Raw genomic sequence first — 22,116 nt, 5'->3', positions numbered from 1 at the left:
TGCTAAGGACGCGCTCCTTTTACCCGGAAGTGAGTCTCCAAAGGTCAAAGGGTATGGTATAGTTTCGGAAGCGGTCCTGAAGCGTGCAGGTGAGTAAGAAAAGTCTGACGACATCGAAAGCAATTGTGTATAAGAAAAGAGCTCATGATGATAAGTAGTGCATTAAAGCGTCAGTCAAGCTGTGCTGCAATGTGTGTAGCCGAATTAATTTTTGTTATTTACTGGACAGAAGAGCAGAGTATTCGAGTAGCACTGCAATACATTGTACATTTACCTTTGGAATAAATCAGTACGTAATCCTTAATGGGCAAACTGTTATTTAAATTTGACTGTTTAAAACTTGCTTGGTGCTGGTACTTAATGAGCAAGACATTTATTTTTAAGACGCACTGAATAGATGGATACGTTAGTTTATTATTTCAAAACAAATAAATATAACTGCTGTATTTAACTGAGCATCAACTACTGTGATTGTAGCGATAATTAACTGTTTTCAACGACTTTTGCATGTTCGTTATTTTATTTATCTATTTATTTTGCTGTTTTGTATCTGATTTCCTTGTTTCAATTGAACGAACTGCTTTTGCATCTGTGCTGTACATCAATAAAAGCCTGCAGGATGGCTATGCTTGACATTTTTAAGACGTTGGTTAGTGGCACAACCATATGAGCATCCACAACATTTTTCTCAGTCCGTTTTATTTTAGTTTACATTTTCTTATTGATATTCAGCCTTCCTGTTTCTTTATGAGTTCGCCTTTTAAGATATAGGTTCATTGGAAGTGATGAACGCACTCCGTGGGATTCTCTTTGCCGTGAGTTCGGCGAAATGCATTAATTAAGGAGGAACTGAACTAAAATGTTTTGAGTGAATTGTAATGGAGCAATGGTCTTTAAAGTGCCACAGAGGTCTAGGGAAGCATCTGCCAAATGTGTGGGACCGATTATTGTGGCCAAAGATGTGATCAGGGTAGTTAGGCAGCACTGCTAACCACTACGCCACTCCGCCTTAAATAACAAAAGACCCAGATGAAGTTATAACCACAAACAAAATACAAAAAATAGCCTCAAACTAGCAATAAGTTAAATAAAAAGTATAATTGCACATAGAGTGTCAGTCTTAAGGCTCGCAATGGTCCTGCTCGGAATCGGCAGAATGGGACAGCACGTTCCTTTCTTTGAAGTCGTGGCTCCAAGCACAGGAGAGACATCTTTTTTTATGTGCCGATACTTCGCGCTTTTTTATTCCATCAAGATAAAAGAAACATCTTGTAAATAGTAACAAATCTTTCGTTATTATTTTAAAGTTTCTAATAATGACACGAGGAGCGGAAGGGCACCTTTAGCGCTTGTTTTGTCTCAGCACATGGCTAATAATGCATGCAAATTAGCAATGTGCTACTGCTCTAGAGACATTAATGTTATATGGTAACAATACTTTTATGATTCTCATTATGGTCAGCTAATCTACATTACCTGTAAATTAAAATACCTGTACTGCAAGTCTTTTTTTTTTTTTTTTAATGCACCACTCGTCGGCAAAGCAGATAGACATCTTCCATATACAGTAGTAGGCATGATGCTGTGCAGAGCTGCTACAGCTTTGTGATGTCACGCTGGCCTCGCAAAGCATCATGGGGCACTGGCAAAGAATTGTTTGTGTAAGCAGGTGGCATGATGAATTTGCAAGAAAAAGTATTCAGAGAATAAGGTCACAGGGGAGCACAGCATATCGGCTGCAAAAGAACCCGTTACTGAATTTTGCTGAACAGATCTACTCATTGGTAGTGATGAGCAAACCCAGCAGAGATTGCTTTGCCCTGAGTTTGGCCAAATCACAGAAATGTTTGCAGACTTTTCCAAACTAGAGGAACTGCATTGAAGTCATTGAAAAAGGAGGAACTAAACTACTTTTGAGTGGCATATAATGTTGCAATGCTGTTTTAAGTGCCCTTGAGGCTTAGGGAACTGTCTGCCAACTGTGTTGGACTGATTATTGAGGCCACAAATGTGGTCTGAGCTATGAAGCAGCAGTGCTAACCATTCCACCAGCATACTTTAAACAGCAAAAAAAGGCAGACAACAAATGGCTGCAAACTAGCGATAGGTACGAAAATGATATCATTGTACTCGCAGAGTTCCAGTCTTGGGGTACACATTAGCCATGCATCCAGGCAGTCCATTGTTTGAAGTCCACAGGTGTCACTCCAATGTCTTTTTTGTTTCCTATCCTATCTTTTTTCTTCCATGAAGAAGGTATAATTAGCTTGAAAACCGCAATAAATCATTATTTTTATTATTTCAGTAGGTTGCATGTGTTTTCTTTCTGAGGGTTCATATAAGGCTTGTTTAGCATGTTGTGCATGCAAATTAGCCATGCATGGCTGCAAGACCATGGCACCAGGATCAGTGTTAAATGTCCAGTGGCAGTACTCATAATATGATCATTATAGTCAGCTAATGTACCCCAAAAATGAAAATGCAGCAGTCAGTAAGATACTGGAAGGCTGGATTTGTGATCAAATGGAGACTTCACACATGCCTGAAGCAGCTCCACAAGTCTTACAGTAGGTATGCATGAAAGTTCTGCACATGGCTGCTACAGTTCTGTGATGTCACTACTGGCCTTGCTAAGCATCATGGGGCACTGGGGTAAAAAAAAAATTGCCTAAGCCAGCATGTCTGGTATCTCTGCATCCTGGTGCCTTCACCTTGGAGCTCCAAGTTGGTGGAGCTAACTTATTTGACAGTACTTGGAATTATTTAAGTCGGATAACCCTCCCACAACCCAAATCATAACCATAGTGTAAAAGGGTGGAGCTCTGGAGATCCACAGCCAGACTCTATTGGTGCCAATTGGAGTCAATTCCACCTACTTGGAGTTCTACAGTGGAGGATCTTGGCTGAAGAGATACATACTTGAAGCCATCCTCAAGACGAATTTACAGGATAATATTCAGTGAACAAGGTTACTGGTGAATATAGCATATTTATTGCGAAAACACATTGCCGTATTTTGTCAATCAATGCTAGTCATTGAGAGTCATGGAGTTTTTTGTCTGTAATTAGATACAAGGCAGTAATCAACACCAGAGGGAGTGAAAAGACACATTTACACACATGCCCATTTCTTTAAGATGTGAGACGAAAACCGCATACTGTAGATATTGAAATAGTGAGAACACAGCCCAGTGAGGTGGACACATCAACCTTTGCACCACCATTAAAACAGTAAATAGTAGGTCTTCATGCAAACAGATAAATGTGACACTTGAATAAAAACACAAGGAACATTTGCCTTTTCAATCATTTATTCAAAACAAACATCAATAGATGTAATGGTCAGTTGAAGAAAAAAAAAGTCCACCCATGGCCTCAGAAGTTTGTATTACCTCCTTTAGAAAAAATTACTTATTGTAGGGCATAAATACCGACCAGTCTCTGGCATTGATTTGATGAAATTTTCGGTCCTTTTCCCAAGCAAAATTCCTTTAGTTGCAAGACATCTGTGGGGTTTCTTGCATGTACTGTTAGTTTCAAATCCTCTCACAAAAGTTGAATAGGATTCAAATCAGAGGTTTGATTAGGCCATCTTGAGCCAGTCCTTGGTTGGTGGGTTTGCTAGTGTGTTTTGGACTATCATCATGTTGAAAGGTTCATTTCTGGTTCAATTTCAACTTTCTCACAGATGGTTTTATATTCTCCTCGGACACATTTTGATATGGTGCAGAATTCATAGACGATTCAATGACTGCAGGCTATCCAGGTACTGAGCTAGCAAAGCAGCCATTACCCATAGCATTTTCACTACCATGATTCACAGTTGGTATCTGGTTCTTCTCCTGAAATGCTGTCTTGCACCAAATATGTCCACTGTTACTGTGTCCCAACAACTCTATCTTTGACTCATCTGCCCAGAGCACATTTTTCAGATGGCCCGGTCTTTGCCTAGAAGTTCAACGGAAAACTGTTTTGTTGTTCTTTTCTTATTGGATAGCATAGGCTTTTCTCTGACACCCCTCACATGTAACTCAAATTTGTGCCGTCTCTTTCTATAATTTTAAATGCATGCACATTGACAAGAACATTTGCAAAATTTACCTGCAGGTCCCACTCTGAAATTTTGGGTTTCTTGGAGACTTATTTTAGTATCAAATGGTGAGGTCTTGGAATTAATTTGCTATGGCAGCCAGCCTTGGACAAATCAGCAGTCATTTGAAATCTGCACCACTTTTAGATGATTTTCCTTATGATGGAATGATTCAGTTCAAATAATGTGGTGTTCTTTTTAAATCTCATGCCAGACTTGAAGGTATCCACAACATTCCTTCTGAAGACCTTAGAGAACTCTTTTGATCTTGACATAATGACACCACGCAGGTCAATAGCCAACAGGACACCAGGCCCTCGATATGTGTGGTTCAAATAAGACAAGGTGTGCCTGCACACTCCCTAAGGAGGTTCTGATAATTGTCACCTAATCTGGAACACCTGATTCTAATTTGATGGATGTGAAGTGGTGATAAATGTAGGGGTGGACTTACGGTAGGAGCTGTTGTGAAGAGGGGAGCTGAGCACACTCCAGGGAGATGCGGTCGCTCCTCTGAAACCCCTCTTAAACGGTGATAGTGTTTTTTTCACCTCCTCTTTGCTTGAGAAGCTGTTGACTTGCTGCTGCGTGCCGCGTGATCTGCATTTTGTGCGGAGCTTCGAACGTTTAAAAGCCTGTACAGCACCTGAATATTCAATCTCTTTTTGCTGGTCCGTTATTTCCCTGAGTAATATTTTCAGTTTGTTGACGCGGCCGCTCCTCCGAAACCCCTCTTAAATGGTGATACATTGGGAAACAAGTAACAGGTGTTTTTTTTACTCTCATTTTTTGAGACTTTCGAATTTTTCTACTACTGTAATCTGCTCTGCATGTGTATCATGGGGCTTGCGTCTGAGAGTTGTAAGTATGATGTAACTTGTCCGTCTCGCGGGAAGTGAAAGTGTCTCCGTCTCTCTTCAAAAGATCATGTCTCGTCCCCGGGAAAAAGTCTCATCTTTTTTTTTTATAATTCCCATCAGGTTATACTTACTTTTTCAAATGACTGTAGTCATTGATGTGTGGTATGCCGTTTCCCTTTGAGTGTATATGTTATCATGAAGAAAATGACAATAGGCGCAAAACAGGACTTAAAATATGTAAAGGTACGCCAACTGCAAGTGATATAATCAAATAAGTAAGAGGACAGGAAGATATGGAAAAAGATGATCCACTGTGGCAACCCCTAACTGGAGCGGCCGAAAGAAGAAGATTATAAGGTATCTTGAGAAAATTAAAACAGCAACTCTTGTGCCAAATGGCAAAAACAAATAACCTCAACTCTGTGGTGCTGTTCATAGAGTTCACCATAACACGACACTTTACATAACAAAACAATTGTAGCTGCGTTTTCACAAAATTACCAAAGTTCAGCAGCTTTAACATAAAAAATGGGATTCAACAAAGCCTGATGCGTCGAAATGATTCCACAGACAAAATGTCTTCATTTTTAAAAGTTTTAGTTAAAATTCAAAATAAAACAGTTCACACAAAAAAGAAAAAAGAAAATAGCAAAAATTAGAAAAGTTCTTGTTTAAGAGAAGTTCTGTTCAAAGGTTATAAATCTTGTTACATTTCTAATCGTTATAAATCACTTCTAAAAGTTTCTGAACCATTTCAAAACAGTCAGAAAACTGTATGCCTATCCATCCGTCCATCATCCAACCCTCTATATCCTAACACAGGGGCCTGCTGGAGCCAATCCCAGCCAACACAGGGTGCAAGGCAGGAACAAATCCTGGGTAGGGCTCCAGCCCACCGCAGGGCACACACACCAGGGACAATTTCGGGTTGCCAATACACCTAACCTGCATGACTTTGGACTGTGGAGGAAACCCATGCAGACTCAAGGAGAACATGCAAACTCCACGCAGTGAGGACCCGGGAAGCGAACCCAGGTCTCCTTACTGCGAGGCAGCAGCACTACCACTGCGCCACCGTGCTGCCCGTATGCTTGTCCCATTTCTTTTTAAGTCCCTGTGTACTGGGACTTATTCTAAACATCAACTGACTCAATTAATACACTGTATCTTATTTATAGCAAGAAAGTTCTGTCTCTTATGAACTTGCAGAGGGTAAAAGGCTATACTATTGTCTATGGCTATGACTAAGCAAATACTAAATGAATTTAACTTAAAGCATTACTTTCTAAGATTGGCTCTTACAACAATGCTTATTAAAATGAACATGATGTGTAAAACTTCAGTCAGTCAGTCAGAGTCGTTGCACTGGAATGGATAAACTGTCTGTGATGATACAATGGTACAGTAGTCTTAAGATTAGTGTGGTTACAGTAGAATGGGCTAAGAATACTTTTCCAAGTTGAATTAAATGCAAAGTAACCTAAGAAAACAGACGACAAGTGGTTATGTGGCACTTAGTGACTGGCCCTTTACTGTCCATATTACCTTTGAAGCTGTCATTTCTGTTCAGTTTGCTTAACAATAGTGTATTTTAAAAAGTATATTTGGTAATAAAATATGTAATTTAGCCATGGGGCACCCAAATCTTTGCATGGAACTGTACATTTGTATGATGCAGTAAATGGATAAACAAAGGAAAAGGTTTTTTCTGCATTCAAAGATAGCAGAGCCACTGGAGACTGAGGTATTCTTGGGGGAATATGGTACAGTAGCTGTGCTAAGTAATCAACGTAGACCTCAGTGCACCATGCAATGCATGCTTCTCTGTTTTATGCCATATGGTATTGGCTTCATAAAAGCAGTGTTTGTGATGCACCATCTATTGGAGTGCCAGATGCAGTGTATTTTATTACTAAAAATGTTTGTGATGCACCATCTTTTGAAATGACAGACACATAGCACCTGGATGGACACACCGACAGATTAGAACATTAGAACAATCTAGATGAGAACATTAAATCCCTAAAGTCTTACTGTCTACCACACTAACTGGTAACATATTTCATGTGTCTGTGGTTCTATGTGTAAAGATAAACTTCTTAATGTTTGTACAAAATTTACCGTTCACAATTTTCCAACTGTATCCATGTATTCTTGTTGAACACAAAATAACAGTCTCAATCCACTGGACTAATTCCCTTCATAATTTTAAACACTTCAATCATGCCACCTCGTAATCTTCTTTTTCTTAAACTGTAAAGGCTCAGCTCTTTTAATCTTCTTTCATAATTCATCCCCTGTAGCCTTGGATTCAGCCTTGTTGCTCTTCTCTAGACATTTTCTTTTTGTAGCCTGGAGACCAAAATCTGGACTCCAGATGAGGTCTCACCAGTATGTGATAAAGATTGAGCAGAACCTCCTTGGTTCTGTACCAATTTTGACTCGGAATAAATGTAAATTGTAATATAATATTAAAATTTCAAATTTCACGTATACTAATTCAGTTAAGTTATTTTTTTCTTCTAACCTTTTGATAAATACAAGGGGAGACCCAAAAATAACCGGAATTTTGTTGTTGTTAGGTTGGTACTTGTAGTACGTGGTTGGGCCGCTAGGGCAATCTAGATACACTCCTCACAAGTCAGTCTGCCAAGTGCCATTAGTCTGGAAGGTTGTGCTTGTGTTCAGTGAATTTTTTTGTAAAAGTAGGTTGCGCAACAGTGTGAGAAGGAAACGCCCTGATTTGTGGGAGTCGGGTGATTGGTTCTTTCATCATGACAATGCTCCATCTCACACTGCTCTCAGCGTTCGCCAATTTTTGGCAAGAAACGGTATGACAACCCTGAACCACCCACCCTACTCACCGGATTTAGCTCCATGTGATTTCTTTTTGTTCCCTCGGATGAAAAAAGACTTGAAAGAAAGGCGTTTTGCTAACGTCGAAGAGGTAAAACAAGAAACGACCAGAGCATTAATGGGCATTACTTCAGACGAATTTAAAAAATGTTTCAAACAATGGAACAAACGGTTAGATAAGTGTATTTCCGCCAATGGAGAGTACTTTGAAGGAGACTAATTGTAGTTTGTACAGAAAATTAAATTAAACACGTTTTAAAAATATTTCCGGTTATTTTTGGGTCCCCCCTCGTATATAGACTCTTTTAGTAGTAGTAATGGACTTTGTAGGTCAGGAGTGCTCAGTGCTGTGTAAGGTGTCTCACCAACCCCACCAGTGATTTCAATCTACAGCACATCTTCTCATGTTGTTCTTTCCTGTGGATGTTTAAATATCTACTCTCTGTATATAAAAAAATTAGTTGTATCCTGTGGTTGCGCCCACATAGTAACAGGACAAACTTTAAAAATCAATAGACGTTGGCACTGTACCTGATTGTGTTCAGCTCTGACGGGAGAGCATTCCCTCTGTGGGGAGAAAAGCATATGGCCGTGATATCTCTGGCAATCCGCAGCTACCCTCTAAAACACATGGAGCTCTGATCTGTCTCGCTCAAAAACGTCAAACGTTACTCCTTAACAATCCGTAGATGATAATGTCTGCTGAACAAACAGGTATCACTAGCTAAGTGGAGGCAAGGTGCACTCCAACACGTGGCGAGACGTAGACTAACTTGAACAGAGGCTGGTGAGTGAATGAGGAAGGCCCCGCCCTATTGCTCTCGGCCCACAGCCACTCTCTTGGATTTGCATAAATACATCGGTACTGCAAGTGAACTATGGTACTTAGTGCAATGAGAGAAGTCACAAAATCAACCGGAAAGTTCAAGCAAATTATAGAAAACAACCAGATGTAAATCCGTTAAGTAATTCTCTCGTGAAAAGCGGACAGACATACAGACAGAACGTGCTTGGACCACGAAATTTGTAAAACCGTTTCTTAGTGAGCACCTATGGGCCAAGGGTAACCTACATTCCAAATTTCAAGTCCCAAGTCCTCATGGTTTGGGAGATTTCATGATGAGTGAGTCCGTGGTATTTGGCTTTTATATATATAGATTAGCTAAGTCGTGCAACGCTTTCACGCAACACTTATTTTTCTTCAGAACGGTATGTCATATACTATACATCTATATATCATTTTTTCATCTCCATGAGGATAATACAACAATGCTAATGTCATGTCAATACAAACAATTTAACGTGAATACATAAAAAAAAAATCATTATATACATGTGCTCTGCTAAAAATAGTAATAGTTCAGTTGTGTGTTAGCACTCAACAAGCCAAGGGTAGCACAGCTGTCTCACAGTAAGGAGACAGTGAGTTTGCGTCCCTGGTCGTCCCTGTGTGAAATATTATAAAAAAAGGGCTTCTTTTTTTTCTTTTCATATAATAAAAAATTCCACCGTGCGGTGAGCTATCAATAGGGGGTTTGAGTCGTCATAGGTGGCCAGGAGAGCACACCCCTAGTTTAAAATAAATGAAACTCTCCACTATTCTGTTACTACAGTTGGTGTTCAGTTTTGTCAACACTTTTTTTCGGGAAAAAGCAATAATTTTACATTTTGTTTTATAAATACGAAGCTATCCTTTATTTGTTTCAGTATCATTTTGGTACTGGTACTGAGGTATGAAAGCTGGTATCGGTACCAAAATCAAAATTTAATATCGATTCAACACTATGTAGCTGGAATGAAAATTTTAACCAGACTAATCTCTTTTCAGCCAAAACTGATGTTTATGATTTAAGCAGGTCTTCTGTAGAAATGTTATCGCTGTCATAGTGTTGGATTTGTACTAAAACTCTTAACTTCTCTTATCGATAAAAGCTTTCGGACCTCAGTAGCGGTACCAAAACAATACTGAAGCAAATAGAGGATAACCCCACCAACCGCCCAGTCTCACTCGGGCCTTCCTGGTGTGCCCCACAGATGTGCTCTTCCCTCTCCTTTGCTGCACTTCACAGTTCCCCTTTTGAATTTTCCAGCATGTCAAGGGGAATGGGAAGGGAGACCTCATGGAGTCCAGTGTGATGGGGGCTCCAGCACATCAAACAGCAGAAGAACAAAGTACCAAGCACAAGGTTTTTTAAACCTAACTGTTTACTTTCGAGTACCAAACTGCTGGTGCCATACCATTTTAAAAATGGTGTTTTTATGTACCTTTTCAGTACCTTGCCCTGGAGGATGAAAGATGTGAGTACACTTTTTTACTCTTAGAATTGAGATTAAGACCCTACTGTATGATGTTTCAGTTAACAGCATTTTTTGAGTTATCCATATTATATTGGTTTTGGATTTCAGGAGTATTTTTTGATATTAAAAGAAAAAAATCTTTTTAAATTATGCCATTTATCTCCAGTGACACTTTTGTCTTTGCCTGGCCTGGCAAACAGCAAAACAACCAGGAAAAAGTCCAGAGTGTGCATAAATAGAAAAGAAGATAAGAAAAACAGAGAAACAGGGAGGACAAAAATAGAAAAGAAGATAAGAAAGACATATAGTCTCACTTCATACCCTCGGCAAACTTGTCTCCCAAACACAGATTTTTTTCCCAGCAGGAGTCATTGGACCTGATTTAATACTTGTGGCATGAAACATAATTTTAGTGTTTCAGGAGGGACTGAAGTTTCTAAATGAGGTAGGACAAAATCAAAAGGCTTAATTGAAAAGTCATGTATCATTATTGAGGAGCCTAAAATATTACATTAATATCAATATCACATGCCAGAGTCACGATAGTTTGGTTAGCATTGCTCCCTCACAGATGCAGAGCGCTGGGCTTGCATTCTGCACCCAGTCATTGGTGTGTGGAGTTTGTACATTCTCCCTGTGTCTGCATGGGTTTTCCTCCTACATCCTTAAAAATTCATGCATGGAAGGCCTAGATCTCTTACTCAGCCATTAAGATACATCCTGAGGGAATGGCTATGGCTCATTTCTTCAACATGTTGGGACAACTTCTTCATTGTCACCTGAAGAATTTTCTCCCTCTGATTGTGTTTCTACCAAATCAAGACTATTAGGTAGAGTTGGGATTAGTATAACAGGACCTTGAGAGTTGTTGCAGTGCTCTGTGCCTGCACTTGGTAAGGAGGGCTGTGCAAGAACAGAGTAGTTTGTACTGTTGTGATGTATTTCTGAGGTGGACATGATAGATTGGCCATCTGGCTCTGTGAGGAGGACTACTTCTGTTTTGTGTATTGTGTTTACTCAATTTTTTGACACCCATTGCACGCTCAGCCTACCCGGAAGTGGGTGTCTCTCTGAACTGCCATTCCCAAGATTTCTTCCACTTTTTTTTACAAGAAAAACACAGAATACAAAAGATAAATATAATAACATAAAATATAACATAATAAAATATAAAAGGATAAAATATAATACAGCATACAAGGGAAATACAATAATATAAAGAGACAGGAGGATTAAAATGTCAAGACGGTCAAGTGTGCATATATACATAGTGTGGTCATCAGAGAGTGCTACAGCTCCCCAAACACCTGACACAAAGAGCTTGGACCCAAGTTCAGCAAGCAAATGGGTTTTATTGTGTGAAACTCCTACTGCAAGCAAGAGTTTCCCACACCTCAATCAGAATACTTTACAGAGGTAAACGTTTCCCACAATCTTCTTTTAGCCTTCTCCACTCCTCCCGCAACGTTTGTCCTCCTCCTGCCAACTCTGGCTCCCAGACTGAACTAGGGCTGCTCCTTTTATGTTACACCAGGGAATACTTACTGTGTCCCAAAGCTGTGGCTCGGAAGCACTTCTGCGTAAAGTTGGAGCCAGACATAGCTGGGCTCACCAGTTCCCTCAGTGCCCCCAACAGGGCTGAGTTGGCGGACTCCAATTCCCAAGATGCCCTGTGAGAAACCGTGGCAATGCCACAATCCAGGGGGTTTCCATCTAGCGTTTTGGGGGAGACAATGCTCTGCATAAACTAGCTGGGTTGCCAGTTCCCGCGTGGCATTCATCACAGTAGATACTGAGTAGAAGTTCAAACCCGATTAGTTAGAGTAACTGCACATGAAAAAAAACTGTTTAGATGACATGTCGTTTTAGCTTTCAATGCACAAAAATGTTTGTTCGAATGAAGTGTTTGGAACAGGTGATGCATTGAGTGAGTCATATCAGCAATAATTTTGCAGGAACAGAAATAACAATCATCACTATAATTTTTGGATTCCCACCATATAATTTGAATGCCAAAAACAAAATCCTTCTTCTTACCTTTCGTCCATTGTCCCAGTTCCTCAACCCAAGTAGAGCAGACAGTGTGAGGGGCCCTGTGTTTGTCCTGGTCATTCCAGAGTTGGCATAATAGGCTTTTTTTCTCAAAATCTGTTTTTTTACTACAAACTTTCCCCAAAAATAACAAAATACATCAGAAACTAACCACTAGGGTTGTCAAAAGTATCAAAACAAAAATAAGTACCAATTGTAATATTTTTTAAATTGTTTCAATACTTGATTTTCCTGGTATCGATTCTGTAGCCTATATTAAGAATGCACTTCCAATTCACTTGTTTTTTGACACTTGAGTCTCATATGCTGCCAATGGGCATAGCTGGAGTTGCAGCCCCGTTTTCAGCCATTCATGGGTATTAATAAGTTGGCAACTTTAGCAGTGCCAGAGCTTCCACCACCATACTTAACTGACAAATAGGGCAGTCGGAGTGCCATCTGGAAATACTTTGGCATTATGCCAAATGTGGATGGAAAACCAGAAGGTAAGATACAGTACATGCAAGCCTATATGCAAGACCAACTAAAGGAGCTAACACAACTAGTATAGCCAAACACTCGAAGGGCTGACACACGAGTCAAAACAAAATTTTGAGAGATATCTTATTTTTAAATTATGCAAACATAATCCCGCTTAAGCCTGTAAACTGTTGTGTTTGAAGTAGAGATGTGATGTTTGTTTTTTCTTCAGGTTAGAGCGTTTTCTGTATTCAGTTAAACATGTAATGCGTTAAGACTATTTACCTGTGGTTCACTTTTATCCTGAGTTGTTCATTCAGGGGCAACACTCATTAGCACTAAGCTTCCGTCGTTCCCGTGATCTGTTTTAACTCTCGCTGCAAAGTGTTCAGTCATTGTGCTTTACTTTCTTTTATTTTACTTTAAGATATTAAACTTACATTGTATAGTAAATGTAATGAACCATAAGGTGATCCATCCATCCATCCATTTTCCAACCCGCTGAATCTGAACACAGGGTCACGGGGGTCTGCTGGAGCCAATCCCAGCCAACACAGGGCACAAGGCAGGGAACCAATCCTGGGCAGGGTGCCAACCCACCGCAGGACACACACAAACACATCCACACACCAAGCACACACTAGGGCCAATTTAGAATCGCCAATCCACCTAACCTGCATGTCTTTGGACTGTGGGAGGAAACCGGAGCGCCCGGAGGAAACCCACGCAGACACGGGGAGAACATGCAAACTCCACGCAGGGAGGACCCGGGAAGCGAACCTAGGTCCCCAGGTCTCCCAACTGCGAGGCAGCAGCGCTACCCACTGCGCCACCGTGCCGCCCCATAAGGTGATATAACTTTTAAATGCTCAAATGCATAAAACAGTGGCAGTACTCCTCTGTGCGCACGTATACTATGATGTAAACTTGCTTACTTTTTATTGTTTACAGAATTTTACGCTTAACTTACACAAAAGATTGCACTGCTAGAAGTATTTGCCTTTAATGACTAAAATTTCTATTTAGATACAAATTAAAGAACAGCTAGGTTATTTCTCAAAAATTATTATTATTAAATTTACCTAACCTCCATTTCACAAAGATATTATCTTAAATACAAAAAAAAAATTACATTATTACATGAGCACTACGGCTTCCAACATTATAAATTGAGTACAAAGGCTTCCGACATTTTAAACAACTTTTTAACAATAAGAAGGGCAGGTAAATGACCACAATAACATCTTATAAGCTCATAACAAAAGGTTCAAGATAATCAAAAATATCCAAGAATCAAACTTCTGATAGAGCATATTCACATTGTAGTCCATCAGGCCGACGCGTTTTGGACTCATCCCTTCATCAGGACTGGACAACTAACAACTAAAGACACACATTTTTCAAATCTCATTAAAACATTTGAAAACATACTTTGAAGAAAGGGATATACACAATAAAACCTTACCAAAGGTAAAAGTTTTCAAAGCACTTCTCAGGCCAAGTGTCTACAACTCCCCTATAATTCTATTTCTATTATAAACTAGAGGGCTTCAGTTGTGCGCGGCGCTTCGAACACTTAAAAGCCTGTACAGCAGCTGTCCTTTTGTCTCACTGCCTTGTCTCTCTTCTCCCCCAGACATCCTCTGCTCTTGTTGGGGGTCCTGCTCCCGAGGCGCGCACCTATGAAGAGGAAGATTTTCTATTCTTTTAATTGAGAGACGGAACTGTCCCCTCCGACTACACACAAAGCTCGATTCACTCCTGAAAGAGACTTCTGTTTGTTTGCAGTGTTTGAAAACGTTTCTGTCTCTAAAATCTCCTGTGTATCTATGCAAATCTGTGACCCAAGCGTGACAGCGTATGTGGATTTCACTTTCACCAAACAACAAATCTTTTAATTCTCGCATATACGCCTCTTCATTGGGAAGAAACACTACTTTTCCCTGATGGCAACACGAATTAGACATTCTACAAGTCTCCAACTTAAAGCTTAAATCCAAACAATATATTTGATCTTTTTTCGCTGTTCCATTATTTCACCAAGTAATAATTTCCATTTGCGCTAATCTATTGGAGACTTTTGAATTTTCGTACTTCCATTATATCTAACGTGCTCTGCATGTGTACCGCGCCAACGTTTTTGAATTCTTTACGACGTTCTACTTTGTCATCTACTCTTTGTCTCGCAGGATGAGAAAGTGTCTCTCTGAGAAAGTCACATCTCGTCTCTCTGAAACAGTCTCGTCTCGTCCCAAGATTTTTTATATAATAGAGGGATGATAATTTCTATTATAATATAATTTTATCAATGTAAAGATTTTAATACATACAGAACTGCAATTTGTTTAAGTATGTTTTTATTGAGTTACAATATATACTGTATCGAATATCGGAAATGGTATCGAATTTCAATAATTTTCTTACAATCGTATCAAAGATGGAAGTTCTAGTTTTGTAAAAACCCTACAATTGCGCTGACCAACCGACTGAGTCACACTGAGGTTTGCTTGCTACACTTCAGTGAAGTGGATCATTGATGGACAGGGCCAGGCTTGCTGCTACCTGCTGCTAGGGCACATCACCGTGTTCAGTTCCTGCTTTACTCTGAGCTTATTATTGAATAAAAGAACTGTTTTAACATACAAACATGTTATTATTAAAATTAAAGTATTGATAATTAATATTAGTGTGAAACAATTAAAACTGTAACAGCTCAAAATGTATTTTGTGCAAAAATATAAGATGGAGAAAAATGGTTTTCGTTTTTTGAATTCGGTGCCCACAAATATTTAAAAATCACATGAAGTAATCAAAACTAATTTTTCAGCATATACCTGTGCTATAGTCACACACTGTTTTAGTACTATTATCTACGTTTTAATATATTTGACCTTGAGCTGAAAAAAGCTAATACAAGCAATCATTTTAAACACAGGAAACATTTCCAGGTGCCATACATCAATTAAGTCAACCTTTCTTAAATGTAAATACTATTTCACATCTGTCGAGTTTCCCACAGGGATAAGCTTTTTTTCTGTGATGTAAGATATTCAACGATTGGTCAGTTTGTTGGCCAAAAGAATAAAGAGTCCTGTTTCCTGTACTGTGTAAATACCCACACCCTAATTCTCTGGCTGCAGAGTGCTTCCTATATTGTGCTGTGCTCTATGCTGGTGTTGCATAAAGCCCTCCTGTACCTTCACTCCTGTGGTGTCTAGTCTCAGTTCTTTCATAATTTTCTCATATCAGACGTGAGATCCCAGAGACATTCTCTCCCCTGTACCCCAGATTGGAACAAGTAGGCTGAAAACTTAAAAGGTAGGATAACCATTTTCATGTGAATTTATTTCCTGGTTTTAACTGGGGGCCTGGTGGATGGATGTCCTTGAGATAGCCAGAGATGATGGGCACTGTTAACAGTTTGGGTAAGCGATCCTACTCTGAGGACTCCTCAGCGAGGAACCTCAGTGCTAAATATGGTCCCCATGTTAATTGTCATCGTAAGAAATGGCATAAGTTAACTGAACAAAGGGAAAAATTTGGGGAGCTAAAAATCTGCATTGGCCACTGGAGGGTGCTTTTGACATGGAGGAGAAGATTAATGAAAAAGGAAGAACACATTTTGGACACATTTTTATTATTATTATTAATATTATTAATAATTGATTTTATTCCACTGCGGTGGGTTGGCACCCTGCCCAGGATTGGTTCCTGCCTTGTGCCCTGTGTTGGCTGGGATTGGCTCCAGCAGACCCCCGTGACCCTGTGTTCGGATTCAGCGGGTTGGAAAATGGATGGATGGATGGATTTTATTCCACTTGCCCTTTGTTTTTGTCTGGGTCAAATTTTGCAATCAGTTTTTTAGCCGATTTCATTCAAACTTTGCATGCATGCTGATCTCTGGTAACAGTGCAATATTTCATCAATTTTGACCCAGGATCTGTAAGTTCCATCCATCCATCCATTTTCCAACCCGCTGAATCTGAACACAGGGTCACGGGGGTCTGCTGGAGCCAATCCCAGCTAACACAGTGCACAAGGCAGGAACCAATCCCGGTCAGGGTGCCAACCCACCACAGGACACACACAAACACACCCACACACCAAGCACACACTAGGGCCAATTTAGAATCGCCAATCCACCTAACCTGCATGTCTTTGGACTGTGGGAGGAAACCAGAGCGCCCAGAGGAAACCCACGCAGACATGGGGAGAACATGCAAACTCCACACAGGGAGGACCCGGGAAGTGAACCCGGGTCTCCTAACTGCGAGGCAGCAGCGCTACCACCGCGCCACTGTGCCGCCCGATCTGTGAGTTAATTACGTCAAATTTAAATTTCTCATTTCCTTGTATTATACTTACAATATATATATAGTGCTTTTAGCCAACACACATATATCTTCTTATATAATACCCTACTATAGCTGTTCATTTGTCTGTCCAGGATTTTAAATCACCTGTAGCTTGCAAACCGTTTGAACTATTGACCAGAAATTTGGTACATATACACTATGTGACGTCTACTAACCGCTTTCGGGGTGATGATTGACCTTCAAGGTCAAAGGTCAACCCAGGAAGGTCAAGGTCAAAAATCAAATAACCTGTAGCCTGAAATTTGGTACACATATACTATGCTGAAACTCTGCACTACAGCTTTATATTAAAAGTGAAGTGTTTCGGAATTATTACTCTTTTTATTTTTGGTTTTATTTTATTATAGAATCAACTCTCGGCAACAGGCTCCAGGGCAGCTGTGTGTCACATGCATACGGGTACCATTCTCATCCCTACTACCTTCGCCGTCACTTCCCCTACCTCTTCATATCTTAAATCATTGTACACACATATGGTCAACGAAGTTCAAAGTCAAAAGTCAACAGAATATGGTCAAGCCAAGTGTATTCACTGCACGTTATCGTACAGTTCACCATTATTGTCTAGTATGAAATATTAGCGGTGTTGATCAAGTGTTTGGACTTTCAAACAAATGGTTGAAGGTTCAAGACCAATGTAGACAAATTCATTTAGAAAAATAATTTTGATTAATTGATATTGAAGTTTTGTGAAATGACTTTAATATGACAGTTAAGCAGCATTGGTCAAGTGGTTAGCATGTTGGACGTTCAGTGAAAGACCAACAATGCACACAAAGTTTTTTGTTTTTTTTTAATTTTACCAATTTTTCGTTACAAATTTGGCCAAATACTCTTTTCAGTAATTTGGCAATATTGGCTCATTGGATAATGTTTTGTGCTTTTCTAAAACATTTTCAGTACTTTACTACAGTTAGGATTTTTCTGAAATGAGAAATGAACACGAATGAATGTTACGTTTCACTTTAAGATGGTAGGTTTGATTCCACTCACTAATGTCGCAAATGTCATTTCTGTCAAATCACATTCCCAACCAAGTCAAGGATTTTGTAACGTGCCAAGGACTGTGTGGTATTAGGGTGGCCAAAAACTATATTTAATAAAAAAAAAAAAAGATTTTTAAGTGACACAATTTTATTCAAAATGCACTAAAAAAGTAAAAAATATTTTTTTCTAATTAAAATGCATAGATTCCTTAAATGATTCCAAAAAAATAACTCTGACAATTTGAAAATTTCTCCAGTTTTAACCATTATCCTACATCCTTTAATCAACTTTTATATGATGTGTCATTTTCATTCCATAGTTAAGCTGGTTAGAAATTTCACTTTAACAAATCTATGCATTTTAATTGAATTAAATTAATTAGTTTATGGGCACCCCACAATTTTATTTTTAGTCGCATATGACCAACAAAATCTTTTTTTTATTTTTTTTTTACTTTTTAGTGCATTTTTTAATAAAATCGTGTCACTTAATATATTTTTTCTTTCAGCACTTTTAGCAAATAGAAACACAAATATGAAGACAGCAGGACTTCAGTAAGTAACAGATAGAGTGTCAGAAAAAAGTGTATGAGAAGAGGATGAGGTAAATAAATTAATGGCTATAATGGATACTTAAAAAGGCAGATGAGAATGTCTTCCTTCTGCCCCACCACCACCGCAGTACCCTGTGAGAAGTGGAGAGGAAGATTGAGGAAAATTATACAGGCTTCCAGGGGAACCTCATAACAAGGGAGAAAATACAGCAGTGCATCCCAAAGAAACTGGAATTATGAAGGATTTAGCATCCCTTCAGATTAATGGCTGGTGTTCAAGTTGACCACTGATACTTTGTTTGTTGGTTGGGAGTAAACAGACCGGTGGGTCATCCACAGGCACCATAACAGGAGTAGCCATGAGAGGAGTGAAGATTTCTTTACTGGGGGTTCAAGTCCCTCTAATGCTGTGATTAATCTGTGTAGTACATCCTTCTGTTTCTTGATATTTTCTACTTGTTTGCCTTCACTTTTGACAGTCAGAAGTATACTTGGACAGTACTACCCAGGGATATTGTACAAGCCCCATCTTGTTTTCTCATGCTGTGTATTCAGACCTGTCAGGCCTTTCTTTCTCTGCGTCTACATCAATTCATCACGTAGATGATCCTTTGCTGGTCGCTTCCTCAGAATCTGAATGTGTCAAGAGTTCTATTTATTTAGTAAGCTTTTATTTTAATGGAATATGGTCTCCCTTTCTAAACTTCAATTTTGCAAACTGATCATTTTTAGGCTCTGATTATCACAGTCCTTTTCACACTCCTATCCCAGTTCTAGTTCAGCAATTCTTTCATTACCTCGGCCTATTAGTCATAGGCAAGTGAAGTGGTTTCTGGGTACATGTGGGTACTGCTGCCTGTGGACTCCAGAGTATGTGTATACGATTTGCTCAGGCCCCTGAGCCCAGACCCTTTACTGTACAGTGCAATGGACACCACAAGTCTTTGAGGTCTTTTCTACAATAAAACAGGTTTTAGCTTCCTCCTTTTTCCAATCCATGCTTAAACATAAGCATGGTGAGACATATTAGCTGACTGCATGTTTTTTCAAACAAAATTAATGGTGCTAGGGAAGTTATGAGAAAATCGTGATGGCACCTGTGTCTAGTCGTTGGCTGCCAGTGCTGGTTGTAAATTACTGATGCCTCCACTAATCTTTCTTCCTTGCTTGATCACATTTATCCTGCCACTGATGATCATCATAAACCCCTGATTTTTTTCCACTACAACTAATGAAGATTGGCTCTTTAACTGGTTGCCTGCCCGGAGCTGGAACTTATCATCTTGGTTTCTGGATTAATCATAGTTTATGTTGTTTTTATTTATAAAGAGACCCCTGCCTCTGTCATTGCCTCTGCCTTTGTTGTTACTGCTCCTTTTCCTAAAGGTGCAAACCCCTTTTTTACCCACTCCTTCCCCAAATACAGTGATTTGGACACTGTTTAGATTTATGTTGTTTAGGTTGGCCTTTTGGACCAGAAAGGTGGCATGTGAAAGGTAAAATAATTTCTAAATCATTTAAATGCTGTAGAAAAGAGTTAACTTTATTAATGCATTGTAAGATACTTAACAATAAATTTATTCTGATTGTCTATTAAGGGTTAAACAAATGGTCTTGTAATAATAGAAATGATCAGCAATGCACATTCTAACTTCGTGATGCATCTCTACAGGAACAAATGAACCTAAGATCATTCCTGTATTTTTTCCTAAAGCTGATGTCACATTAGATGACTTCTCATTGGAGGGTATGTCAGACTTGATGAATGCGGCTGCAGATCCCATCGCAGGAACTTGTCGATTTGCACTCTTAATTGTGTGATGACTTTTCCATTCTACCATGATACATAAAACAAGAGACATCAGACAGACGAGATTTTCCTCTGTGAGCAGGGTCCAAAGCACCCACTATCCTTATTTCTTGTCACTGCATTATATGCATTGTACTTCTGGGTATTCTCTCATTGGATGTCAGCTCTCATGTACACTGAGTCCACCATGCAACTTAAAAGACAGTTTGATTTTGTCCGGGTAAGTTGCAGACTAGTTGGAGTGAGTCACTGGGATTGTCAGACTACATGACTGGTGGTCACAAGAACGTACTGCAGCTGCCTCCGACTTTCTAAGATTACATAAGTGAAGGCTATGACTGAAAATCACTGGAAATATCCTGCAGTGTGACATGGCGTTAAAACCAATATCACATTACGCGAGTTCTAGTTGGAGGGTATGTCAAACATGACAGCTGCAGTTGTTGGTCTCATCACCTGAATATATTAATTTACACAACTAGAAATCACTGAGGATGTCAGATTACATAACTGCATGTTGACTTTCCAGCAGTTTCACACTTCCCAAGTATCACAAAAGTAGGCCCTTTTTCTGACAACCTAACTTGCATCCTGATGGCGCAGATGCTGAAGGGTTTACAGGTATGGCAAGTTTAGACGCAATATCTGCCTTTTTTTTCTTCCATTCTGTCATGGTATTTAAAATATAATACAATACAACTTATTTTTTGTGTAGCACTCTTCACTAAGTGCAGGCCCAGAGTGCTGTGAACAATTCTAGATTAAAATACAAGGATGGATGGATGGATGGACGGATGGATGGATATATAGATAGAGTGTGCTAATTATTAAATACAGAACCAGTACACACATAAATGGAGATTTGTTAAAACACACAAAGAACAAGAAACTAATTAAACATAAATGGAAATCAGCACTATCTGTTGATGAACTATGATGATGATGAACTATGGCCAGTTGACAATGGTGGAGATTAAAGTCACAGTTAAAAAACAAGACATCAGACGGAGGTCCTTATCTTCTGTTTGTACGTTACATGTTCCTCTTGCTGCATTATTTGCACTGTATTTCTAGGTGAGTGCTGACTGGCTGCCAGGTCTATTGCATGCAGAGCTCGCCCTTATCCCTCAGGGCAAGCCAAAGATTAGATGGGCTGAGTTGCTGGGTATGTTATCCGCTGTGGCAACCCCTAACTGGAGTAGCCAAAAGAAGTTCCTTGGTATGTCACATGACGTGACTGGAAGTCATGGGAGCACACTGTGACTGCCATATTTCACAAAGATTATGTAAATGAAGTCTATGACTGAAAATTGCAGGAAAAGGACTGTAACATGACATGACCTTAAACGAGACTAGCTTTCTTAGTGATATAAATTATTCCCTGATTGGTCAGTACCTTGGCCAAAAGAATAAGGTTCCTTTGTGCTGTTCTGTATTAATACCACCAACATAATCCTCTGACTTCATATATTGTGCTGTGCTTTCCACTGGGATGAAACCTTCCTGAGCCTTTAATGCCATTGTCCAATCTCCATTCCTGTCCGGATGTATGGAAGTTCTAAATTGGCCCTGTGGGAGCGTGACTAAGTGCACGAGTGTGCTCTGCACTGAAGCGATGCTCCCTTTAATGCAGAATTTCCTAAACTATGAATTTGGACCATGAAAGGTCACGAATCACCATCATATTTAATTGGAATGGGTCACGTACAGTTTGCAAAGTCAGGTGCTGCAGGTTGTTTAAGCAGCCAACATTGCACCACTCTAATGGATTTCAG

The 22,116-nt window shown here is 39.5% G+C and overlaps 1 protein-coding gene across 1 annotated transcript in view; it reads left to right on the top strand.

Moving 5' to 3' along the window:
* Window positions 1-7: 7 nt before the first annotated feature.
* Window positions 8-22,116, top strand: part of LOC114662746 (zinc finger protein 501-like) — a 58,462-nt gene continuing 36,353 nt past the window's right edge. The window contains exon 1 of the mRNA XM_028816395.2: window positions 8-89. The gene's annotated coding sequence lies outside the window, so the exon portion shown is untranslated. The remainder of the gene's footprint in view (window positions 90-22,116) is intronic.

Source organism: Erpetoichthys calabaricus, chromosome 12 (genome assembly GCF_900747795.2).
Source record: "Erpetoichthys calabaricus chromosome 12, fErpCal1.3, whole genome shotgun sequence".
NCBI lineage: Eukaryota > Metazoa > Chordata > Cladistia > Polypteriformes > Polypteridae > Erpetoichthys > Erpetoichthys calabaricus.
This window is presented reverse-complemented; position numbering and strand designations above follow the sequence as displayed.